The following is a 25,779-nucleotide window of genomic DNA, read 5'->3' on the forward strand; positions in this document are numbered from 1 at the left end:
ATAGTAGAGTGGGTTGCCATGCCCTCCTCCAGGGGATCTTCCCAACCCAGGGATCGAACTCATATCCCTTATGTCTCCTGCATCAGCAGGCAGCTTCTTGACCACTAGTGCCACCTGGGAAGCCCCTTGTCAGAGTAGGTGGAGCTCAGTTCCACCAATTGCTCTTAGAAATTGGGGGTTCTTGGGAGCACAGACTGGGGGGCTTCTTCTAGTGCTGGTCCAGGTGTCAGAGTCGGGCTGAGAGGGGCTTCAGTGGGCTTTTTTGAGCCTCTGGTGGGTTCCCTCTATTCTTGGGGTGCTGTGGCTGCAGGCCCAGGAGCCTGGGGTTCTTGGAGCAGGAGAATGGGGCCTTGGTACCGGGCAACTCGGCCCAGGCTGGCCTCAGTCTCTCCATTTACTTAACGGAGGGCCCCGCCTTCCCAGGAGTGGGGTGCAGCCAGCCCTTTGTGAACTGTGAAATGCTCCAAACAAGTCTGGGCTTGTTATTGTCATTAAGACTCTTATGATTATCACTTTTATCACACCCACTATAATTGTAATGGTCAGATGGATTCAGACAGTGTTTTCACGCATGGCATCAACTTTAATTTTCCCATTAACCCCATGAGATGACGACGCCCTCCCTTGTAAGTGAGGGAGCCAGAGTCCAGAGGGTCACACGACCTGCCCGGGAGCTGTAATTAGCAGTGGCGAGGGCCCCTGGGATCAGGACCATTGAACAGCCCCAGCACTGAGCAGGTCTGGAGCTAGTGAGGGATGGGGTGTCTAAATGCAGAAGGCACGTGTCCTCCAGACCGGGGTAATTAGCATTCATTTATTAAAATGGATGTTTCCCAAGTGTCTGCTCTGTGGCAGGCCCGGCCCAGGGCACTAGGCCCCTAACACTGACTTTGTTCCTTACGGGGTGGGGTGTGTTCCCTGCCTCACAGCTTTAACTGGGATTCAGAGAGCCCGGTTTAGGAAGGAAGAGGCAGAGGCAGCCAGGCTTAGGCTTTCTTCCCTCCACTGGTGGACAGGGGGATGGCGGGAGCTGACGCCCCAGGGGCAGTGGGCAGTGGCCATTCAGAGTCCCTGAGGACCGGAGGAGCCACTTTCATTTCATGTTTCGACGGGAGGCGTGACTGAAGGAATGAGGACCTCAGGGTCTGCCCTCAGTCTTCCAGAAGACCTCACGTGGTTATTTCCAATCAATTTGGCTAATTTGGGTGTGGGCAGAGGGACAGGACAGCTGGCCCAGGGCCTGCTAATTATAGCCACTTGAGTGTTTGTACAGAGCCATTGAGTCCTCCATGTCATGGCTTTTTTCTTGCAGACAAATGAATCCTTTAACCTTTGTTTCTGAGCTTCTGAGCGCTGGCCCAGCCCCACCCCCTCACCCACCAGCACCACCCCCCGGGGGGCGGGAGGTCAGCGTGGGACCCCCTCACCCTGAGTCTTACCTTTGACGCAGGTGATCAGTAGCTCTGCTTCTGTCCCGTCAGCTGGAGCTCCGCTTCTTTCTAGAAGGTTATTGGATAAATGGGTTTCTTTAAGTATGAGAGGCCAGGTTGGGGTGGTGCATGCACTTTGCACAGTAGCGACCTCAGTCTGCTTCCGGCTTTGTCCTGCCTTTCTCAGGGGTCCACGTCACATCACGTGATACAGTCTCCCCAGTGCTGCGTCTGGCTTCCTCCATCATTTGAGTCCTTACTATGTGCCAGGCGCTGTTTTCACTCTCTTAACCCTCGTAACACCCTTTGAAGGTGTGACTTTTTTCTCATCCCCGTTTTGCAGAAGAGGAGCCTGAGGCCCGGGACAAACCTCAGACCCCGTGGGCCGTCCTCCCTTCTCTCTCGGGGTCTGACACATCCCATCGGCCTTGCCCGCACCGGAGGCCCTGTGGCCCCGCCCTTGCTCTGGACTCCTGAGCTCAGAAGCCCCTGCAGGGTTTTATTCCTGCCCCTGAGAGCAGTCTGCACTCGCTGCTCTTTCTGCCCTCCCTCCCCCTAGGCACACAGTAGGGCTGTCAGCAGCAGGGGTGGGGGGAGACCCGGGGGCGGGGGATCTGAAAGGTGGGCTGCCCCTCGGCTTGGGGACCTGGTGTGTATTGTCTCTTCTCCCTTTCCAGGAGGCAGGCAGACGGGATGGCGGCTTTCTCCAGGAAGGGAGTAGATGCCTGGCCCAGGATTGAATCAAAAGGTCTGAAAAATGATTGCTTTTTATCCCCTGATTGGTACATGTGAACAATGGGTAAACTCGTAGGGTCCTCAGGGCAGATCTAACCTGAGCTCTTTGTTTTGCAGCCGTGGCTCGCTGCCCCCAGCGGGCAGTGAGTCAGTGGGTTCCCAAGGCCAAGGAGAGGCCCAGCCCTGGCCCCCCCAGGATGGCAGGCCCACCCAGGGGAGTGTGAGGCCCTTCTAGGCTGACCTCAAAGACCTCCCTCCCCCCAGGTACGTGCGTCCTGCTCTGTCATACAGCCTCTTTCAGGGGGGAAGGCCCTCAAAGGCTGGGGGGGGGCAGTCGAGGTCACACAACCTTAAGATGGTAGTTTATTTTAAAAATCCAACACAGTGCTGTTCCTCTTGACTGTCCCTCTTGACATACCCCCCCAGGGAGGTGTTAAACTCTCTCATTATGATTACGACGGGGGATGAGGGGGCATCTTTGATGGGGGTCTGCTCTGGGAGCAGCAGGGGCAGGCTCCCGTGGGTGGAGGCTGGTGGCCTTGGTCAAGTGATTATAATTCCCTTCGCTGGCTCCGGTAGGATGGGGACAGCCATCTTTAAGTATCACCTTGATGCTTTTAATGAAGGACAATAAGAGAATTCCTGGTGCATAGTAGGTGCTCAATTGATGTAAAATTGGTTCTCATTTCAGTGGATCTGTCCCCTAACTGTTGCTTTCAAAGCCCTTCTCATTTTTGTAGAATCCAGAGGTACACCTGGAGAGATAAACAGGTCCGCCTTGGGTCCAGAGGCTCTTTCCTTGAGTCAACCCTGTAACTTTTATTGGCCTGGCGGGACTTATGTAGCCTTCTGGAGGAATGAGCATCTTCATGTGGAATTACCCTGGCCCGGAGGCAGGCGCAGGTAACTTGGGAACTGTATTTTACTTTTATTTATCATAAGCATCTTTTGTATCTGCAAAACTATGACAGACATCTCAAAAGTATTTGCCAGGATCAAAGGCCATCCAAAATAAAGTGCCATGTAATAAATAGCAGGGGCTCGTGTGCAGAAAAGGTGATGAAGAGCTGGTTGTGTTGGTGGAGAGCTGGCTAACCTGGGCTCACATTTCTTTTGTGCAGAGTCATGGTTGAAAATAAGCATCTGTCTGGCAGAGGGGAGAGAATTCTAGAAGGTCCTGCTTGTGTCAGCTTAGGGAGGGGAAGACCTTAAGCAGCTAAATGATCAGCTCATCTGTGCAGATGGAGGCCAAGACAAAACCCAACTTTAGATTGATCTGGGTTTCAAGTTGGCCTGGTTTTGTGTTCTTGGGGTCTCTGAGCCTTGATATTTTTATCTGCATAAAGATAAAGGGTCTTCTTAGCTGCACAGTTAGCCCCATGCCTGCGACAGCTGGAGGGGGTCTTTGGGGCTGGGTCTGAAGCTTCGAATGCAGGCAGAGGTTGGAGTGTCTGGGGGAGAGGGGGAGTTCTGATGAGGAGTCAGGGTGCGCCACCTTGGACACGTGGGGAGCGGCAGGCAAGGACCTGCACCCCATTTTCAGGGAGCTGACGTGTTAGCCACACTCCCTGTTGGTTAGAATTGGGGAGGGGCAACGTAACAGCTGTGGGTTCTGCCTGGGAATCGAGCTGTCAGAGGGCGCAGCGAGCCCCCGGGTCTCCGCCAGCAAGCCGCAGGGCTGCCGGAGCATGTGGGCTTCTCTCTAGGGTCTCCTGGGTCCCCTTCGCCCGGGACTGTCTCGTCTCACATTCTCCTGAGTCCTCATTTCCACTTTGCTAATCTTCGAAAACACGGGCCAGGGCATTAGCTCTCGGGCTTGTTAAAACTGAAAAACGACGTCTTCCCCAATAGGTGCCTTGCAAACACATGCCCTGCGGGTCTGAAGGGATTTGGGGCCATGGGGGGTGCAGTCCCAGCCGGTGGGCACACACCTGCCGGCCTCATATCATGTGCCCACCACTCAGAGACCTGGGGCACTCCTGCTTTAGAACATAGAAAATTTCAAGAAAAGAGTGATCTGGGGGGCAGAATAAATCCTTCGTGTCTGCGGAACTGATGTGTGTGTGGGGGGAATCTACCCACTCCCCATCCATCAGCCAAAACGTGCTTTCTTTTGTATTAAAAAAAAAAAAAAGAGGCTAAAAGCTAACAAAACCCCCACAAACAAGTCAAAAGAAAAAAACCCACACACAAAATGTTTGTTTTAATTATGCAAGAAATGCATTGATAATTAATATACCTATTACTGAAAATCAAACACTGCGGATAAAAGCTACAACCATCGTCAACGCTTCTCTCCTCCCCAACTTCCCACCTCCCTGCCAACCACACCATTTTAAGTGCTGCTATCAGAGTCAGGTGTCTGGTGCCAGATTTTTTTTCTGTGCATTTGCATATATATCTAAATAGAGCCCCTCCCATATATGATTTTGTTTATTTTCTATGTAAGCTATATCACAATGTACATTCTACAATGCACAGCTTGTTTCTCGTCTCTCAAGATCCTGCTTGGAGATCATAAAGAAACACCATTCCTTATTACAACACCTTAGTAGCCTGTAATCTCTACATACTGGAGTTGGGTTAACCGTCTCGTTGCTGTCACGAAAGCCCCCGGGGTTCTTACCCACGATGGGGGTGGTGGTGGTGCTGCTGGCTTGTGGAAGCAGGTGTTAAGTAATTGCTAAGGTCTGGATTTGAGGAGTGGGCTCACGAGTGTTTATGTCATTATTACAAATGAATATATGAATGCATGTATTAGAAAAAGAAAAGCAGGACATGCTTGGATCTATGATGAGAAAATGTTTATGAACAAAGGATCGTGATTAATCCAGTTCTGCACAAAATACTGAGGTCCATTAAAAGACAATAGGTCTCGGCTGTTTCATTCTTTTTAAGAGCTGTTTAATATTCCGGAGTGTGTTTGCACCATTGTTTATTAGAGCCTCCTCTATTGTTGAAAACCCCAGCTGTAAGTCTGCCGGGGAAGGCGAGTGTGTGCATATAGACGCTTTGGTCAAAGTCCTAGCCGTCGGGCGGGTCACTGGTTCATGTTGTGCTTGTTATATTATTTAAGAAAATAAATAAGAAAGATACATAAAATAAAAGTGGTCCTGGCATAGATAAATGAGGAGAGCATGTCATGAACCGAGGTTTTAATTAATAGGATTCTGCTGAACTGACGCCAGCTAAAAAAGATCTAAGCTGTCCCGCTTTTGTTTTTTAGTGTGTGTTATTGCTAACGACCCTGCAATGAGCATTCTTGTAGCTGAATATGTAAACACATCCCCAACTGTGCTTTTACCCCGGCTTCTTAGAGGTGGGATAGCTAGATGAAATGGTTTGCAGCGAAGTTTATTTTCACTGAGTGATCTTTCTAAAATGCCATTTTGACCTTGTCACTGTCTTGCTTTAAATCCTCCATCTGACTTCCCGGAGCTTCTGGGATGTGGTCCAAGAACCTTAGCCTGGCACGTTAAGACCCTTCAGGGTCTGGCTGGAAGCTCCCCAGCCTGTGCCGCCTCCCCATGTATGCGCATGAACACATACACACACACACGTATGCATGCACACACGTGTGCTAAGCACACGACAGCCTCCACCAGCTACCTTGTTCCCTGTGTGTGCCCTTCCTTTTACCCTTTGGGGCTCCAGCCAGCTTTGCCTTGGCCCTTAAGACCAGGCTTGAAATATTTCCTGGGTGAGCCCAAATTTAGAGGCACATCTTCCCCCCCCCACCCCAACACCTCATTTAAAATTTCAGCAAAGTGTAGTCTGTGGAATTCTGATGCGTCATTGACGTGTTTGCCTCGTCCAGAAGAACGGTTTGCATTTTTCTAGAATTTGTGAAACTGGCCACATGTTAATTACCCTTTTTTCCCTTGTCCCTTTTCAGTGACCTCGGCTCCCGTGTTGCCTAGATCCAGCCTCCCCCAGCTGAAAACCGCCTCGTGTTCCCCTGGGCCGAGGGGCAGCTTCAGAGGACTGCCTGAGTGCTCCACGGCGCTGGGTGAGTCCTCAGAATGCCGTCCTACTGCAGACACACACCCGGGGGGTGGGCTGGCATCCCTCAAACTGCTCCGTCCCACCCTTCTGGGTGCACATGCCAGGCTCCCCGAGGCCCTTGGAACCCTGAGTCCTGGGGTGCAGGGGTCGGGTGCTGTACATCTGAGGGTCGGAGTGGCGGTGATGAGTTTTGGGGGCATAATTATACCCTGGAAACGCTTCCTTGCGCCTTTTGTGACCCGCTCCTTGCCAGAGAGAAACAGGGGTTCTGGAACATGAGACGGAGGAATCACAGCTGGGGAGAGGGTGACAGCTGGGCTGATGGAGACGTGCTGGGGAGAGGACCGGGCTGAGAGTGGTCTTGGCATACATCACGTTCTAGAAAGACTACCGGCTTCCAGGTGTAGAGGGGCCATGATGCCATGCCTGCTTCACCCTGCGGTGGGGGCAGAGGCCTTCACCTGCTTGTCGGGAGGAGCAGAAGCACCAGGGTGTTCCGGGTGCTTTGGTCCCCTCTCTTTCCCTGGGGTGGGGGTAGGAGGGGGCCCCCCAACAGGGCAGCCATCTTGAGCACACATGCGGCTCCGGGGCCACACTCAGAGCTGTGTGTCTTTGGCAAATCCCCAAGGGTTCCTGGGCCTCAGTTTCCTGAAGTCACAGGAGGAATGCTAATCCACCCCCGGCGTGCCGAGGGGTCGAGTGGGACAGTCACACCACTAAATCGCCCCGTGCAGTAGCCGCCACGCTGTTTGCAGCAGAAACCAGCGGCCTTTCCATCTCATCCTGTCCCAAGCGCTTAACCTCCCTCCCGAGGCACAGGCGGCTCCTCTTCAGGGCAGGGAGACCCAGGGGGTCAGAGAGGGCACATGCCGGGCGGGGAGCAGCCCCGCTCCCCTCGCCGCAGCGCAGACACCCGCGAGGGAGATTCGGGGCCTTTCCTCAAACCCTGCGTGGGGCGGAAAGGGGCTGCCCCCACGGGCCTTAATTGGCTTCTCTTAAAAAGTTTGGACACCGTTTATTCTTTTTTTTATAAATATATATAAAACGTCGGCCTGCTCTTCAGGCAGATTTTTTAGACTTGTATTTTATAGACTTTGGCAAGAGCGGTTCGCAAGGAGCAGTGGTTACAGTCTCCAGAGGGTAATAATTCCTGGAAAAACTTCTGGCTAAACCTGACTTCTCCTAAATTTCACAGAAACGGCTCCCTGGGCTGGGCCCAGCCTAAATGAGGTTTCTGTGCGTCAGTGCAGCCTCACCTAGTTGGAAGCAGGGCTGGCCTTTGACACAAAAGTGAACTTCCTTGGCCACTGAGCACAAGGACCCCTCTCTCCTAAATTTTTGGTGTATTCACTCCGGAGCCTGGGCTTGGGTTGACCCCTGTCTCGCGCCGTTTTTCTGAGCTGTTAGTGGAGCTGTCCGTGCCTCTAGCGTGCAGCCCCTTGCATCCCTAACATCCTTGTGTCCGGGTGAGGGTGCCGGGCTGTGACTGTGTGTGGGGCAAGATGAACTGTTAGTGGGAGGCCCCCTCCCCTCCGCAGTCAAGCTGACCCACCGGGGGCCCAGAGGTGGGCTGCCCTGCGGCCTCTGCCCCATTAGAGATTTGGGGAGGTGACTTTTCACATCCATACCAAAGCTATTCAAAGAATTCTTTGGGGCTCTCCCTGATCAGAAACCTTTCTTTGCAAAATTTTCTAAGTGCGTGATTTCTTTTGCCACACCCCCGCTTCCCCCGCCCCTCCGCACATCCTTGCGATGCCGCAGAGGCTGTGACGCACTTGTAAATACTTAACTAAACATTTTCACAGTGACTGTTTCAGAGCCATCTTTTAATTGATTAAAACAACAGCAACGACAGAAAACAACCACAAAGCCCCCCCCCCCCCAACTTCCCCTGAGGCTCTGAGAAAGCAAACAGTTCCTCCCAAGGCTGCTCCCAGCGCCTGAGCGGTGTGGCGGGGCAGTATGTCTGTCTGTCTGTCTGCGGAGCCAGCCCGCACTCCACCTGCAACACGCTGCTGCCCCCCCACGGCGGGTCCTAGCAGCTGTCGGGACCCCGAGGCCGACAGACAGTGCCTGCCCGACAGATTGGGCTGTCAGGAGGGGGACAGAGAGGCATTACTGACAAGGCGCTCGTCCTGGGGTCCCTGGGTGCCTTGGCCCTCCCCGATCTTTCTGCCTGCCCGTGAGTGGTGCATCCCCACCCCCAGGACAGAGTCAGGGCAGCCTGGTCATCTCAGACAAGGACCCCAGGCTGGCCCCTCAGCCACCCTGACCCATACACACACAGACACACACACGCACACTCACACACACTCAGTGCCTGCACCGGGAACAAAGACAAGAAAACTCCTTTAGAAACTGCAGAACAGAGCCTCGTCTAGCGGGGTCCCCTGATAAAGGCCCCGTCCACCCAGAGTTCCTGGGAACCGAGCCCCCATGAATGGGCCTAAAGGGCCAGTGCCCAACACACAGCCCGGACCACACTCATCAACATGCAGGCCCCTCGCCCCCGTCGCCAGGCGAGGGGGCTTTCACGGGTCCCCAGTGCATCCAAGTCACGGTCCAGCAGCCGGCCGAATCCGGGGCTGCGGCCCAGTCATCAGAAAAGGGTTCTGCTTTTCCCATGACCGGGCCAGCCCCTCAACTCAGCAGACAACACCCCCCTCTACTTCCCGCACCGCGTCTGTCACCCCCCGACCCCAGAAGGGCTCCCCCCACCCTCTGCGCCAGGCTGTTGCCCCAGAGAGGACCCAGGCCAGCGTCTCTGGGCCTGGGAGCCGGGCGAGACCTTGACCACTCCAGGTGGCCCGGCCCTTGAGATGGGGGTTTGGCTGCAGGACGGCCCCCCACCCTTCCCCCCTCCCCCGCGCCGGCCCCGCACTCACCCCCATTCTCCGCTCTTCTCCCTCACTGCCTCACCGAGACAGAAGCGCTCCACCGGCCAACTCTGCGCCTCTGCCATTGAGCTCAGGGCTAGGGACCTGGGAACGCGTCAGCATCCTTGCTGTGACCCCAGCCCGCCTCCACCGCGGCCAGTCCCGCTCGGGACTTAGCGCTGCAGGAGCTTCTCGAAGGCCTAGACGTGCGCGGGTTGCCAGCCTGGGCAGGGAGCCGTGCGGCAGCCTCCCAGCCAAGTACCGGCCTGCCTCTCTCTGCTCGGATGCCTCCCGTAACAGGGAGCTCCCTCTCTCCCCGAGCAGCCCGCTCGGGGCTCGCACACCGAGCTGCTTCGCCGAGCCCTCCCCGCTTTCTGCATCTGCCTCCGCGGCTCCGACGCAGCCCCCTCGCCCCCTCTGCCCTCGGCTCTTTGCGGGCGGCAAGCTCCTTCCTGGAGCTCTCCAGAGCGAGCCCCCCGTCTACGGTGTGATCAGGCTAGGGGTTCCCCAGCCCCGTCCGATCTCGGCCGTCGACACCTGTCCCGGGGCGCGTCTGCCCCGGCCCGCCCGCCCGCATCCGGGACGGAGCCCTTTGCCCTGCTGTTCTGCAAACAGCCCAGGGGAGGGCGCGGGTCTCCCCTCCCGGGTCCAGCTGCTCGGGAGCTATCTGTTAAGCGGCTTCCGAGCCCTCTCGGTTTTTTATGGCCCCTCTGCTAGTTGCTAGGGAGAACGCTCTCTATGCAAACCCCCTGCCTTTTCCGCAGGAGCCGCTGGCAGCCGGGCCGGCCCTGGTCAGCCCTCAGCGGCGGCGAGAGCGGCGGCAGGCGCCCGCAGCGGGGCTGGGGGCTCCCTGGCAGCACTTCCCGGCTCTCTAACTGGGAGACCACGCGATTCCTCTTACTTTTCAGAGCCTCGGGTTTTCCTCTGTGAAACGGAGATGAGAGGGCGCTTCCGCACCGGCTCAGAGGGAGGCTAAATGAGATAAGTGCAGCCCAGCACTCACTAGACAGCTCATCAGGGCTGGTAGGGTAGACCATGGGACTCAGGGAGCGACGCACGCATGCATGTAAGAAGTGTCGCAGCAAAGAATACCGCCTGACCTTCGGAGGCCCCGCTCCGAATACAGACAGGGACCTCACGGGGCAGAGACCCCTCTGTGGCCTCCACCAGCACAAATTAACTCAGCCAGAGGAGGCCTGTAGGCCTGTGAGCTCACAGTAGATGCCTAGAGTAGGCCGCAAAAAAGATGGGCAAGCCCACATCTGCCTTTAACATGGCAAGCATTGGCGCTGTTTACAAACAGCACGAGGGGACCCCTGGGGTAAGGCAGAGGGAGCATTTTTCTTGGCTGCTCCCTAGCAGGACCAGCTTAGACAAGGCAGGATGTCTGGGAAGAGAAACCCAGTGGAGTCCAAGCACCCCACAAACTGTGGGGTGCAGCCATCCTTCCGGGCACTCAATTCTCCAAACCACTGCAGGGCACCTACCTTCCCGGGCCCAGACTTGGCTGGAAAGGCTGGACACAGCAGTGCCAATCGGCTGGCTTCTTGTCCTCCAAGCTCAATCTGGTGGGGGAAAGAGAAGGGAGTCAGTCACTGTAAATCAAGTGATGCAACTGACATCATGGAGCCCTGTCTTCTAGGAGACAAGCCCGAGCCGGGCTGTCTGCCTAGAACTCAGCCCCAGCAAGAACTCTTGAGCACCAGCCTCAAAAATCCCCATTGGCCTGATGGAGAAACTGAGGCAGGAAAAGATGAAGCCCGATACTCACCGACTCTCAGCTGGTGTGAGGGCCAGCTAGGCTGGAACCCCAGTCTGTCCGAGACTCCCCACCACACCCTGCTGCTGGAGAGAGCTCAGCGAGGCTGTGCTGAGTGCTGGGGGCTGTGGGTGGGCAAGGGACGGAGTGAGTAGTTATAAGCACCTCCCAGCAGTGGGTGCTTGAGATCTCAGCTCCTCTGTGGCCGAATCCGCTTGAAGGGCAGATTCCGAATTAGGTGGTAGCACCTATTGGCAGAGGCTTATAAAAGTGGCATTATTAACCTGACGTAGAGGGGGCCCTGCCCACGTCCAGGCAAATTGCAGATCGAGGGGGCTGGGCCTTGTTTGCGTGGACGGGGAGTTAGAGGGAGGGGCGGGAGAGCATCCGGGGGGCCCACTAGGGGCAGCTTCCTGGGCAGGACTAGCTGTGGCCGTGGATGAGGGCTTGATGGCTCAGGGCCGAGAGAGGGAGTCCCCTCCCCCAGGCAAATGCCCAACCTAGAGCCCACTCTCAAGGGCAGGGACCCCAGCCCCTTTCTCTGACACAGACTAGGTCGGGGGGCCCACCCTGCCCCTCAGAGTCCCCCTCATCTCTGTCGGAGAGCCCTTGTTCCCGTGCCGTCCCTCCAGCCCCAACCCCGGCCACAGTGCACATCCCCGGACACCTGTCTGCTCCTCTGGAGCAGTATTCAACAGGAGACTTCCACGTCCAGGAGGGAGGGAGCCACGGGGAGCGCTGTGGATGGGAGGAAGGAGAGGGGAACTGCGCCCCCCATTCAGAGAGGCGGCTCTGCAGCTGGGTAGGAGTTTGGGCCACTTGAGATTTGTGCCAACTCACGGTGCAGTGGAAGCAAGACAGTCTGAGTTCTTCAGACACCAGGCAAGCGTCTGTGGCGCCCCCAAGTGCCACAAGGGGGCTGCCTGGGCCAGATTTTTGAGTCCGGAAAGTGAGGAGGGGGAGGCAGACCCATGGGGACCGGGGCCCTGTTTGTTTTTTTTGTTTGGCTTCTGCGGAGGCGGCGATTTTGATTTTCCTTGCCAGCCCCAGATACCTGCATGCGCCGTGCACGCCAGGGGGCTGGGGGCAGCTGGGGAGGGGCGGCCCACCCTACCTTGGGGGTGACTGCAGGCTCTGCCCCACCCTCACCAAGAGAGGACCGCGCTGCAATGCAGCAGGCTGCGGGGAGGGTCCCGGGAGCTGGTCCGGTGGCCGGCTTTCCAAAGTGGGGAAGGAAGGCTGAGGGAGGGAGCGTTTGCGGGCGGGGCAGAGGATGCTGAGGCGCCCAGGAAGCAGACTGCAGTCTGGCAGCTGCAGGAGGGCCAGAGGGGGGAGAGGCAGGGAGGGGGGCAGCGGTGAGGGGCCCAGGGGTCTGGGAAGCTTGATTTGGACCTGGGCTTGGGCGTCAGTGAGTTTCCAGTGATGTCACTGACCGGAAAGAGGAGGGCTGGGGTGGGGAACAGGGGGGCTGGTGATGGTGGGGCCAGCTTGGCACACAGCTGGAGGACCAAAGCCACCTCCTCTTGTCCTCCCCAAAGAGCCAACAAGAAAAGAAAAAAGAAAAAAAATCTGACAAGCTAGATAGCCGAATCCTATCTGAGCTGGTCCCAGGGAAGGAGTCATCAGGTGGCCAGGTCTGCTGTGGAGAAGGGAGGCTCCTGTGGGCCCTTCAGGGGTCAGAAGAGGGTGCACGGTACTAGGAGGACCTAGGGGGTGGGCAGAGGGGCTGGGGAGGGGCAGGGGTGCCTAGGAAAGGGATCAGATGGCTCTGAGGGTCCGGGGGAGAATGGGGATGTCTGAGGGATATAGCAGGGGCTGGGAGGGGTGCGTAGGAGAGGCTGGGAGGGAGGTAGGGCGCTGGGGTAGCAGGTAGGTGTCTTGCTCTGCACCCTTGCGCTTTTTCTCCTTAACCTCCCCACCTTAGAATGGCTTGCTTTCACCCATCCAGGCCCCTCTCTTGTCCCCTTTCCACTTTGAGGCTTTTTTTTTTTTTTTTTTCGCCTGTGAATCAGCCCCCTCTGGCCCTCCAGGAGTCAGCTCAGACCCTGGACCCCTTTGCTCTTTTATGTGGCTTCACCTCTCCTACGTCCTTGGCTCCTGTACTTATTTTAAGATATTGTTTATTATTATTATCTTCATTTCATGACTACTGCGCTGTATTTTTTACATGTTGATTTTAAAAACCTTTGATTGTGATTAATTTCCAACAACATAAAAGTGGAGAAAATGGTAACGTCTTTTCATCGCAGTTTACCGTTTTCCTACTGCTGCCGGCCAACAACTCCCAGCCCCTCTCCTTACATCCAGACCCCCTACTGTCCTTCCACGACTCCCACCTGCCCCAGACTCCTCTGGAGCAAATTCAGACACCCCATACCTTTTCTTCCAGCCTTTGTCAGTGTGCATCTCTAACAAAGAAGGACTCTTTTTTCTGTTTTGCAAACATAACCACAATGCCATTATCACAGTTAAAAAATTAACAGCATTTTCTTAATGTCATCCAATAGCTATTCGGCATTCAAATAGCCCCAACTGACTCATAAATTTCTTTTACACTCCGCTTGTTAAAATCGGTGTCCGAATTCTTTCCTGCACTTTCAAGGGGGGCACCAGGATTATAGGAAGTAAGTGCAGCTGCAAATCCAGGGGTTTGCATAGCTACCTTCTCCTTAAGTGAGTAACCCGACCTCAGGAAGCTTCAGTTTTCTCACTGAAAGTGGAGCAAATTCTGGGTCTCCTCTGGGGTCATTTAGAGGATTTGAGATAATGCACATGAAGCCCCCAGCCCTGTATTTAATACATAGCAGACATACTAGCAAACAGTGGCTGCCAGAGTTGTCCTCCACCCAGCCCCCCCGGAAACTTCTTTTTTTTTTTCGGAAACTTCTAAAGAGAGGCTGGGGTAGGCAAATCAGAGTTGGCAATCATCCACAAAACAAAAGGCTCCTGGCAGTCCAGACCCTCTGAGTGATGAGGAAAGTACGTGCACTAAATCCCAACAGAGCAGCCTGCAGTCAGGGAGGCTGGGACCTCCCAGCTGGCTTGCAACTCAGCTGTCCTACAGCAGACCGCAGCTGCTGCAACCTGGGACCCAGTCAGGACCCCACCGGTTGCCAGTCCACTAGGTGGCAGTCTCCGCTCTGTGTCCAGGAGGGACCCCCACCCTCAGCTGCCCTGACCACTGCCCAGTCCCAGGGGCCACAGGGGGTTGCACGCGACAAAAACATGGCAGATAATTCCTAGAAAACATCATGCAAGATACTGTGGTGTTCTTCCCACGTAAATCCTAGCCCCATCGTAGACACAGTGGGAATGAAGGTTTTAGGAGCCTTTGCTCAGGCCAGTTGCTGGTATGTCCGTGAGGTCTTTAAATCGTTGCCCCAGCTATGTCTGATGTCCCTTTATGCCACAGATGAGAGGACTTGGAGAGGTTAGTGACTTGTCTGAGACTGGCTAGGAAGCAGGACCCAGGATCCCAACCCAGGTCTGTTGGAAGGATGGATGTATCAAGATGCGGGAGTAGAGGGGTGGCTGGCTGGCTGATGGAGGCTGGTGAGTTGAGTGAGTGAATTAAAGTGCAGGGGGCGGATGGATGGATAAATGAGGGGGAATAGTCAGTTTCTCATCAACACCAAGGGCTCACTTGATTTGTGAAGAGAGGTCTCCTCTGAGTGGAGCTTGCTGGGAAAGCTCCTGCCTTCTGTGCTGCTTCTGAGCACACTCACTGTCTCCGGGGGCTCCGGGCAACAGGGGGGCTGCCAGCCCGTGGGGACCAAGCCCCAGCTGTGGTGCTCGAGCCACTCAGTTGCAGCCTTCGGTCCCAGCTGCTTTCACGCTGCACTGAGAACCAAAGGACAGTCCCCTTGCCCCTGCCTCTCCTGGATGACTGAGCCCTGAACCCAACCCCATGCTCCGTCTTCTTCTAGCTCCTCGACATTGTCTTCGGTCATCAGAGCCACCCTCCACTGCAACAGTCACTATCCTCAATCAAGATAAAAGGAAGCTGAAGTTTAGAAGTGGCCCGTGTCTTGCCCCACATCATGTAGGGGGCAATTGCAGAACTAGGATTTGATCCCTTGTCTGCTCTTCCACCAAACACGTACCCTCTTCCTGTTTTCTTTTCTCTCTGACCATGCCTGAAAAAAAATCTGTATCCCTTGGGGTTCAGCCATGTCAGACTCAGCTTCCTGGACTGTCAGGGAGCCAAACTTCTGTCCCCCAGATCTTAAATTTATTTCTCAGGCAACTTCTTCTCTGGTTCATCTCACTTTTAATGATCACACATTTAGGGGTCAGCCTTATCATTGACATCCTGCAGGGCAGTTATCCAAGTTATAAGTTAGATTTCTGGGAGCTCCGATTCTGACTGAATGCTCAGGGAAGCAGAGCTAGACTCCAGAAGCAGAAAGGGTGCAAGGCTAGGAGAGAGGGAAGCAGACGGGGGGTCGAGGGGAAATCAGTGGTGTCCCTGGAGACCTGGCTAAAATTCAGCAGTTGTGTTTTGATAATCTGCTTAGGGGCTAAGTCCTGTTACACACCCCCCAGATGCTCAAATTTCAATCCCAGCTCTGCCATTGATTAGTTTTGTGAGTTTGGACAAAGTGTTTAACCTCTGTGCCTCAGTTTCCACACTTGTAGTATAGGAATACCAATAGTGTTCATGGTGAGGATGCAGTAAAAATTTCATTATAATTAAAATTGCAGTTGTTATGGCTGTTTTCCATGAGATGGCACTTAGTATGTCTGACTGGTAAGAATCTTTACCCATACTTTACAGGCAGCTGAATAGGTACCTGTAGAGGTGTGTGAGCCTTTGCCTTTGGAGAGGGCAATCAGTGAAATAGAAAAACAAATATGCGTCGACGATTTCATTTCTGGTTATGTACACAGGAGTTCTATGTACCCAATGGACATGATCCATCTGATGAAAGCTTAAGCCTTAGAACAGGTGAAACTGCCCTGAAAGAATTTTCTTGGGGGTCTTGAGAGTTTTAGAGAGACTGGATGGGAGCTGAGAAGAAGCTGAGTAGGTGAAGGGCAAGATGAAGAAATAAAATTGTCTTGGTTCAGTTTCATGGCTTCTAGAAGCAGTGGGCACATTTCCCATGCATACTCTCACCAAACTTCTTTCACTATGTGTTTTTTTGGGGGGGGGTGGGTGGGTGCAGGGGAGCCTAGAAAATAGCCACATTAGACATGTTTCTTGTTTGGTCTTTTGAGATTGGCCGGTTGGCACAAAGAATGGTTCCAGTTGAGTCTCACACCATGAGAGACGCGAGGGTCGGGTGACTTCCTTCCATTCCTGGGCAGAGCATTTGCAGCTTAAGCCTAGGCGGCGTGTGGCTGCGCATGGGGCTGGCACCAGGGGAGCGAATGCATTTGGGTGCCCTAACAACCATGTGGTAGGAGATGGGTTTAGCGTCTCTGCTGACTTGCTGGGTCGTGCTGGGCAGGTTTTCCCAGCGTGACCTGATCCCAGAATCCATGCAAGTCCTGTGGGAACTGTCAACCACTGCCATCTCCTCCAAGAAGGTTCACTTATTTGACCAAAACTCTTGGTACATCCTGGGAATGCCTGTGTGGGAGGGGAGATGAACCACACGTGCATCCACACTCTCACTTTATGGGCTGACAGTTTGGTAGCAGAGAACAAGAGCTGCTGCAAAAATGAGGTCCTGGGGTTAAGTGACTAAGAAACACTGAGGCCAGGCTCTCCACCCTGGCTGCCCCGCATCTTCCTGGCTGTGTGACCACTTGTAAGTCACATAACTTCTCTGAGGCTCAGTTTCCCCGTGTGTTAAATGGGACTAATCACGTCTTTGCTCAGATGTCACCTTCTCAGTGAGACGTTCTCCTCCTTCGTGTTTTCTTCTTTTTTTTGGCCGTGCTATGTGGCTTGTGGGATCTTAGTTCCCTCACCAGGGATCGAACATGGATCCCCAGCAGTGGAAGCGTGGAGTCCTAGCTACTGGACCTCCAGGGAATTCCCTCTTGTCTTCTATTATTCTTTTCCCTGCTTTCTGTCCACCCCCCACCCCCACAGTTCTTATCAACATCTTATAAACTGCATATTGTACTTAACTTATTTTGAATATTATCTATTCCTGTCTCCACCTGCAAGGATGTTAGCCCTCAGATTTTGTCTGTTTCATTCATTGCTGTCTTCCCTGGCCTGTTTCTGGCACCAAGCGCATGCTCAAAACTTTTTGGGGGGAAAAAAAGAAAGATGCTGTTGAATTGTTCTCATCCCAGAGCATTGCCAATGACTGCAAAGTAGGCAGCGTGGTGCCTGGAGGAGAGGGTCCATGCAGTAAATGTTGGCTCATTGTGATGATCATGTCTTATTCACAGGACTGTTGTGACGCTCAGATGGGACATTGTATGCGAAGACATGCTGCGGACACTACGCGCCAGCGCTGGAGGTACAGGTTAACGGTCCTCTGCCGCTTCGAGGAAACTTGAAGTTTATGCTTTTCATTTTCACACCCTCTGGGAGGGGAGGGAAGCCTGGGAGATCACTGACGCCTAGGTGCAGCAGGGGGAGCGCCCCATGCCCTGAGGTGGGGTCGAGGCAGAGGCGGGAGCCTGGATCGGGATCCTCAGCCTAGGGCTCTTCCCATGACTTCCTTACGTAGGTCCCCACGTGGGTACGTTTGTGTGTATGTATTACATCATATGCACAACTGCATAAGAGAATATGTTTTAACTTGTCATTTATTTTTTATTTTTCACGCCTCAGAGTTGCTCTGGGGCCAGCATGTTGGGCTCCCACCAGGCCAGTCTGGGAGGGCAGGAAGGAAGCTGGCTGTGTCTTGTCACTAAGGGTCATGGTTTTTCGGTTTCTGGGAAACAATGTGAACATCAAGAATTTCAGGGCATGGACTCCCCCGAAGGCAGGCCCATTTCATGAAATGAATTTTAGTTTTACAAAGCGCATCCCTTAGTTGGATTTCTGTTTTCCAGGGCACTTGTTTAAGCTATGATGCTGGGTCCAAAAAAGAACAGATCCCAACAATTTCCGGCCCGAGGCCCATCCTTTCGGAAACCCTCGGCTTGGCCTGAGCATGGAGATCACTCGTTTCTCTAATCAGATCGGGGGTGTTGGACCCGCGGGGTGGGCGACGCGGGGGCGGGGGAGGGGCAGGGTGAGCGCAGGGTGGGAGCCGCTTGCGGAAAGGTCTGTGGTCCCACGCACCCCCACGTTGGACCTTCACGGGTGTCGCTGTCCGCAGTCGACTGGTCGCACGAGTCTGGGGCACAAGGCAGAGAAGCCAGGTCACGTCTCTGCAGTTACACCGCTCACGAGTGCCTGCTGGGGTGGAACCTGGTCTGTCTGTCTGTCTAGCACCACAGCTGCTGCAGACGGAAGGAAGATGTGGGGGAGGGGCTCAGAGCTGGGGAGCGAAGCGGGGGTGGGTTCCTTGGCTGACTTTGGCAGTCAGAGAGTAGCTGATGCTGCTTAGGGACTGCTGCCGTGACTGTGGGTGGGGAAAACGGGCGCAGAGAGGTTAGTTCACTTGCCCGATGTGGCCCAGCTAGCCAGGACTGGAGGCTGGGTGTGGAGGCAGCAGTGTGATGCCAGCACATGTGCTTTAACCGCTGGGCCAGACAAAGAGCTTCCGGTCCTTTTACCACCCCTTGATGAGTGTGCTTATAAGTCCATCATATGTATCTAATTCTCCCCCTTGACACCGGCCCTGCAGAGGCCCAGCCAGCCACTGAACTGTGGAAAATACTTTCTAAGAATACATATGTGATAAAATTTTACATGTATTAAAGGGGAAGGGAAGAGGACACAGGGGATATGGGGGTCCTTGTTTAAGGTACAGGGCAGCAGGGAACTAAGTGGGGAGGCGCTGAAGGTGGGGGCCCTGCAGGGTTATTGCTTTGTGTAATCAGTAAAATATGAGAGGCATTGGGAGGAGGAGGGGTCGTGAACCAAGGATTGCGGTTAATTCTTCACAACCGAGGGACATGAAAAAGAGATCAGAGTGGTTTGTGGTCCTTCATTTTATATTAAAAAAAATCAAAGAATAAAGAAATAATGGCCTTGAGTAGCGCAGTTGTGAAAATGGGTCTGCAGAAAAGGTGATGATTAATCCAGGTCTGCTAACCTGACATTAACACGCAAAAAGGTCTGGGCTATTTTCTTCTTTTTCATGGGGATTTGTGTTCCATAGAATGGGCACACTGGGGTTTGTGTGCCAGAAGAGATCTTGGCTGTGGGAAGAGAAGTGTAGACAGATAAAAGCAGGCATTAGTGAGTGTTCGCTGCATAGTTTTTGTACAAATGAATGAATGCACAAATTGAATTAAAGAGAGCCAAGCAAGTACCACTGATGACTGTGTTTTCAAACAAGCGTTATGACTAATTTAGTTCTACCCAACAGTGGTTATTAAAAATAACAAAACAAATTCCTAGTAAGTTCTAGGCTGTTGGGACTGTGGGTAGGAGGTGTATTAACAGGTCTTGGGCTGAATGGTGGCTTCTGGTGTTTTTGATATATTATTAGGAGTGAATTAGATGAGTAAATAAAATACATGCCAGGAGGAGAGCCAAGTGTGGGCCACCAAAGATCACGTTTTATGGATTTTGGCTCAAGATTAATCCATTTATATACAATTGTGGACTATTTAAAACAGCAATACAGAAACTCTTACTTCTGTGGATCAGAAGCTTTGGTCTGTAAGGACTAATCGATATTTTTGTTGTGGATTAGTGCTGAGTTCATGTGTGCTTATTGTATTTCAAAAAACTAAGTAAAAACAAGAGAAAGGATAACCAGGAAATAAGGATGAGAATATGTCTGGAATCAAAGATCATTATTATCACAATTCAGCCTAGCTGAGTCCCATTAGGAAGATCAGGGCTGGTTTTTCTGTAAGGAAGAAGCGTAGAGACAGATGTTTGTAAGTCACTATGCTTGTTTTTGATTAGGGTGGTGAATTAATGCACGTTTATTGTAATAAATACAATTATTAGATGGAAAAATATGTACAATGAGAGCTATACTTGGGCCAGTGATGAGAATGTGTCAGGAACTAAAGATTGTGATTAATTCTGTGCTGCCCACCCGACGACCGTTAGAGAAGATCTCGGTTGTTTCACCGTTTTGAATATCTGCCTTGTGTTCCGCAGCGTGGAGGCCCCAGAGTGGGTCTAATGACACTGTTGATGAAGATCTTGGCTGTGACCTCTGTGGGAAATGAGCCATGGACCAACCAACGTGAGTGATGGTTAGTGTTGTTGTTTTACGGTTGGGTGGTTGGTTGATGGGTGCATATGTGCTGTTGAACATGAATGGGCACAAATAAAATCAAAGATGGCCAAGCATAGACCAGTGATGAGACACTGTCCTGAATGCAGGATGAGGAGTCTCATTTGGCCTGTCAGTGAATTAAAAAAGAATATAACTGAGCTGTTCTCTCTGTAAGAAATAAGCAAATAAAAAAGTAATTATATATGTGGCTCATTATGTTAATTTTATGTGTGATTATATTATACATTAATAATATATATATTTATATAAATATGATTGTTACTTTCCCTTAGCCTTCGGATGAATAGTGTGTCCTTATGTGTTTATTGATTTATTGTAAAGAAATGGGTGTTTATATTAGTAAAATCAAAATTAGTAAAAGCGTGGACTAAAGAAGATGATATAGTATGAGCCAAGATTTAGGACTACACAGTTCTGCAATTTTGAGGGACATTGAAACACAAATATGCTGTTTATTTTAGTAGCATTCTACTGTTATGCACTATGGTTTTAGCAACATTATCCTATTGGTGAAGTTTAGACTGTTAACTCAGTGAGAGATGAACATAGAAATGAAAAGAAGTGGTAGCTTACTATATTTTGTGTAAGATTCATGAATGTCCTTTTATTGTTTTTTTTTTAAAGGGATACATAAAATTTAAAAGGACAAACCACAGACCAGTGAGGATAATGTTTCATAAACTAAGGCTGATTAATTCAATTCTACACAAGTGAGACTCATTAAAAATGATCCAGGCTGTTCCTTCTTTTAAAAAGTTGCTTTCTGTTGCATGAAATGGACACAGCATAGTTTATTTAATCATGCAGTTTTTATGAAAATTTTGACTCTTATTTGGATGATAAGGATAAGGCAAAGAAAATGTAAGTAATAGTTGATGTTCTTAAATCTTCAGGTGGACAGTAGTTCAAGGGTGTTCATAAGTAAGTGAATGAATGAATGAACAAATTAATAAATAAAATGAGAGGGCAAACATGAGCCGCTAATAATATTTAATTATTCCAGAATTAAAATTTTTCTGATTCTGTACATGGGGCTTCCCTGGTGGCCCATGTGGTAAAGACGCCCCTTGCCAATATACACGGGTTCCATCCCTGGGATGGGAAGATTCACTGGAAAAGGAAATGGCAATCCACTCAAATATTCTTGTCTGGGAAGTCCCATGAGCAGAGAAACCTAACTGGCTATAGTGCATGGATTTGCAAAAGAGTCAGACAAGACTTAGCAACTAAAACGAGAATTTCGTACACCCCAGGTCCATTTAAAGTATGTGTCGGTTAAGGAGCAGATATTCAATATTCCTGTTCTTGCATGATCGTGTGTTGGATGTTAATTTCAGTGCTAAAAAAATTAATAAATGTATTTATTTATTTACCAGAATTTCAGGCAGATTCTTTACCATCTGAGCCACAAGGGAAACCCGTAATAGACATATAAGATACAGAGTATCCAAAATGTAGACTGGTGATGAGACTGACCCACAGATGAAAGGATTACAGTTAATTTAGTTCTGTGCTTTTGACTACCATAACCTAGCATGTTTCATTCCTTTTACCAGCTCTTTTGTATTTCATGGTGTATATGTGATTAGCTTATTTAAACAGCCCTCCATGGATAAAGATCTAGGCTATTAACTCATTGAGCAAGGAACACAAAGGGAGATGAGAGACAGCGTAGGTGTTCTACCTGTGGAGTCAGAGACTGGATTTATGGATGTTAATTAAAAGTCCTTTGGAAATGATCAAATCAGACCAAGGAGAATCAGCATAGACCAATGATAAAGAATTATGATCGGTCCCATTTAGCTTCATTAGAAACAGTTCTAGCCTATTAGCTAAAGGTAAAGAATGTATTTTATGTCCAACAGAAATTTCTGTGCTGCTGGACATGACCTGTAATTTGTTCTGTTCAATACGGTAGCCACGAGCCACATGTGAGTAGTGAGCACTTGAAATGTGGCTAATGAGGATGGGGAGCTGAATTTTTAATTTTACTTTATTTTTATTAATTTAAATTTAAATAGTCATATATGACTATAATGGCAACTCTATTAGTTGCATTGGGTGGTTGGTTAATGAGAATTCCTTGAATATTAGGTATGAATAATTAAATACATAAATTAATAAAAGAGGGTTAATTATGGGCCAGAGATGAAAATGTACCATGTGAAAAAGATGATAATTAATCCAGTTCTGCATGGCTGAGATTCACTGGCAAAAAAGTCTTTGGTTCATGAAAAATAGATATAGGCTTATTCATTTATTGGATCAACTATTAAGTATTACTTTGAATGCATGCCCCAAAGTTTATGTGAACATTTCTCTAATGTTGAAGGTTTGTGTATTTTGGTGAGAGAGTATCAAGCAGTTATTTTTAAGGTTGTAGTTGGTAGGTTGAATAGTCATTTTGCAGATACTCATTGTAAGAATATTGTTTATTTCAAAAGAAATGAGTAATAAATAATAGAGACTCCGTGTATGATGCAAGGAAGAGAATATGCCATGTACCAACATTTGTAGTTAACATATCAATAGTAACTGTTGTCCATAAATAAAAGATATTTACATTTGTTGGTGAGGCATGTACAGACAGGTGTTACTAATTGTCAGTATGCATACAGAACTAAACAAGGGCCAAAGAAGAAAGTATATCATGAAGCAAACATTTGTGTTAATACCTTTCTGTACAGTTGAAACTAATTTCATAAAGTAAGAGTTTATGGGTAAGAATTGCAAAGATTTAGCTACCTTTTATATCCATGCCTAGTATATATACGTACATTACTGAGAAATCCCATGGACAGAGGAACCTGGCAGGCTAGAGTCCATGGGGTTACAAAAGAGTCAATCACGACTGAGTAAGCAACAACAACAAATTACTGAGATGGATAGAAATTATAGTTCTTGTTAGGTTTGATGGTACCTTCATGGTGATTTCATTGACTATATTATAAAAAACCAATAAATGAAAAAATTCTTAAAAATAAAAGGGAGGAAATGTATGAGTTAGTCATTGTGATACTGCTGCATAAGTAACCCACAATTTCATTGGCTTACAGAATAACACTCATTACAACAATAGTAGTGTTTGTTTCTAACATAGGTGTCTTGCAGCATTTGTGCCCTAGGCTGTGGCTTGACTTCACTTCTTGCCTTCTTATTCAAAGTCCTTAGATAAAGGAGTTGTAGTGTCTGGGTCATGCTTGTCTCATAGTGAAAACCTGAAACTCCAGAGGCCAAGTAAAACCACCTGTGTGCATTTTAAGGTCTCTGCTTGGACATTGTTTGTGCATGTGCTTGGTTGTGTCTGACTCTGCAATCTTGTTGACTGTAGCCGCCAGGCTTCTCTGTCCATGAAATTTTCCAGGCAAGAATACAGAGTGGGTTGCTATTTCCTTCTCCAGAGGATCTTCCTGACCAACGGCTTGAACATGTGTCTCTTTTGTCTTCTACATTCGTAGGCCGATTCTTTACTACTTTGCCACCTAGGAATACAATGCTATAAATATATCCAAAAGTTTGTTCTCTATTATCTGTTTCTGTTTTGCATATACATTTACTTATGTCATTCTTTATTTCCACACATAAGTTATATCATACAGGTTTTGTCTTTGTCTGCCTGACATATTTCACTAAGCATACTATTCTTTAGGTTCATCTGCATGGCTTGAAATGGCAGAAATTCATTCTGAGTAGCAGGGCTTCCCTGATAGCTCAGTTGGTAAAGAATCTGCCTGCAATGCAGAAGACCCCAAAATTAGTATTTTCATTTTTTACCAGATATATCCTAGGACTGGAATTGTTGGATGATATCATAGTTTTATTTTTCGTTTTTTAAGGAATCTCCATACTGTTTTCCATAGTGGCTATACCAGCTTGCATTCCTTTCATATCCTAACATTTATTTTTTGGTAGACTTTTTGATAATAGGCATTCTGACAAATGATACCTCATTCTCGTTTTAATTTGCATTTCTCTGATAGTGATATGAACATCTTTTCATATACCTGGTAGCCATATGTATGTTTTCTTTGAAAACTTGAAACTTGGAATGAACTTGGAAATTCAAATCTTTTGTCTATTTTTTGGGTGTTGTGTGTTTTTATGATATTGAGTTGTGTGAGCTTTGATTTACTCTTGTTAATTATCTTTCGAACAATAGATATAGGATTAAATTAATCCATGACTAATCGAATTAAATAATAGACAGATAAATACATAAAAAGGATCGAGGATGAACACTGGTGAAATGTGCAGTGAGCAAACTTTTAGATACACTTGACTTTGTTTTTCTTTCAATTTTGTTTATTTATTTATTGGCTGTGCCTCGAGGCTTGTGGGGTCTTAGTTCTCTGACCAGCAATTGTACCCATGGCCCCTTTGGTGGAAGTTCAGAGTCTTAATCACTGGACCACCAGGGAAGTTCTAGATTAACCCAACTTTGAATGATTAAGGCCCATGAAAAGAAAAGATAAAAGAAAACGTTTCATTCATTTTGCAGTTGTTTCTATTTCACTTTATTTATTTATTTTACCATGGTTGATTTACACATTCTGCCAGAAATAAAAGATTTAGACTTTTAATCTGTTGAGACTATTGAGTTGGAAAATTGTTAGTGAAGTAAAATGAGGTGTTCTTGGATTGTTTTGTTGCACATTTAAAATTTTAACAAATTCAAGAAAGATTAAAGAACCAAGAATTGCCATTATGAGTGTGGATTTGTGTGAAATCCCACAGTGAGGTCCCTTATAGAAACAGTGTTTTAGTTCTGAGAGAAATGAGCAAAAACCAGAAGTTAGTAATGTCCTTAAAGTCTTGCTTTATGGTTATTGAAGGATATTGATTAATTATTGATGAATGAATGAATGTATAAATGAATAAAGAAAAATGTCCCGGGCCTAGATCATTGATGAATACTCCGAGGTGTTCAAACCAAGGATTTTGACTAACCCCTATAACACTGAGGTTTTTAGAAACAAGCCTAATTTACAGCTTTGGTGGGATACGAGGTTGTCACTGAAGTTAGGAATACAGGATTTGATAGATCTCAGGTGTAGATCCTTTTATTAGTGAATCAATAATAAGTAAATAAATAAACATATTATTTAATGAAGACAAAAAGATAGAGTGAGATAACTACCAACAATGACAGTTCATAATGAGATATAGATTATTCTTGAAACATTTCTTTGAAGTCGAATTCCAATAAATAAAGGGTCCAGGGTGTTTAACATGTTGATCAAGAACCTGTGTATGTATGTAAGCTCTATGTAAGAGTCAATGTTGTTATGGGTTGGTGGTTGTTAATTTTATTAAGAAAGTTGAAAAATAGAAATACAATAATCGATTATAGAACTACCTAATTAAAGAAAATCAAGCATGGGCCATTATTAAGAATTCATGATATGAGAAAAGTTACGATTTAATCAGGTTGTCTCAACCAATATCATTTTTGAAAAATACGTTCAGTTGTTATTCTTTGGGTGTTGAGTTTATGGGCAGATGTTAGTGTTATTTTGGACTCTTACCTGGGGTATGTAGGTGACATTATTGTTAGCTAATGAAGGAATGAGTGAGTGATAGTCGCTCAGTCGTGTCTGACTCTTTGCAACCCTGTGGACTATACAGTCCATGGAATTCTCCAGGCCAGAATACTGGAGTGGGTGGCCTTTCCCTTCTCCAGGGGATCTTCCCAA

At 49.2% G+C, this 25,779-nt stretch overlaps 1 long non-coding RNA gene and 1 other non-coding gene across 2 annotated transcripts in view; both read left to right on the forward strand.

The window, feature by feature from the left end:
* Window positions 1–2,236: 2,236 nt before the first annotated feature.
* LOC122419816 overlaps window positions 2,237–25,779 on the forward strand; it is a 95,612-nt gene continuing 72,069 nt past the window's right edge. The window contains exons 1-6 of the long non-coding RNA XR_006263022.1: window positions 2,237–2,429; window positions 2,906–3,068; window positions 6,061–6,174; window positions 17,157–17,227; window positions 19,945–20,042; window positions 20,711–20,796. This is a non-coding gene — a long non-coding RNA (uncharacterized LOC122419816). The remainder of the gene's footprint in view (window positions 2,430–2,905; window positions 3,069–6,060; window positions 6,175–17,156; window positions 17,228–19,944; window positions 20,043–20,710; window positions 20,797–25,779) is intronic.
* LOC122419916 lies at window positions 4,949–5,025 on the forward strand. Its single transcript, XR_006263122.1, has one exon. It is a non-coding gene; the product is annotated as a small nucleolar RNA SNORD112 (small nucleolar RNA).

The sequence above is a fragment of the Cervus canadensis genome, chromosome 17, assembly GCF_019320065.1.
Source record: "Cervus canadensis isolate Bull #8, Minnesota chromosome 17, ASM1932006v1, whole genome shotgun sequence".
Lineage (NCBI taxonomy): Eukaryota > Metazoa > Chordata > Mammalia > Artiodactyla > Cervidae > Cervus > Cervus canadensis.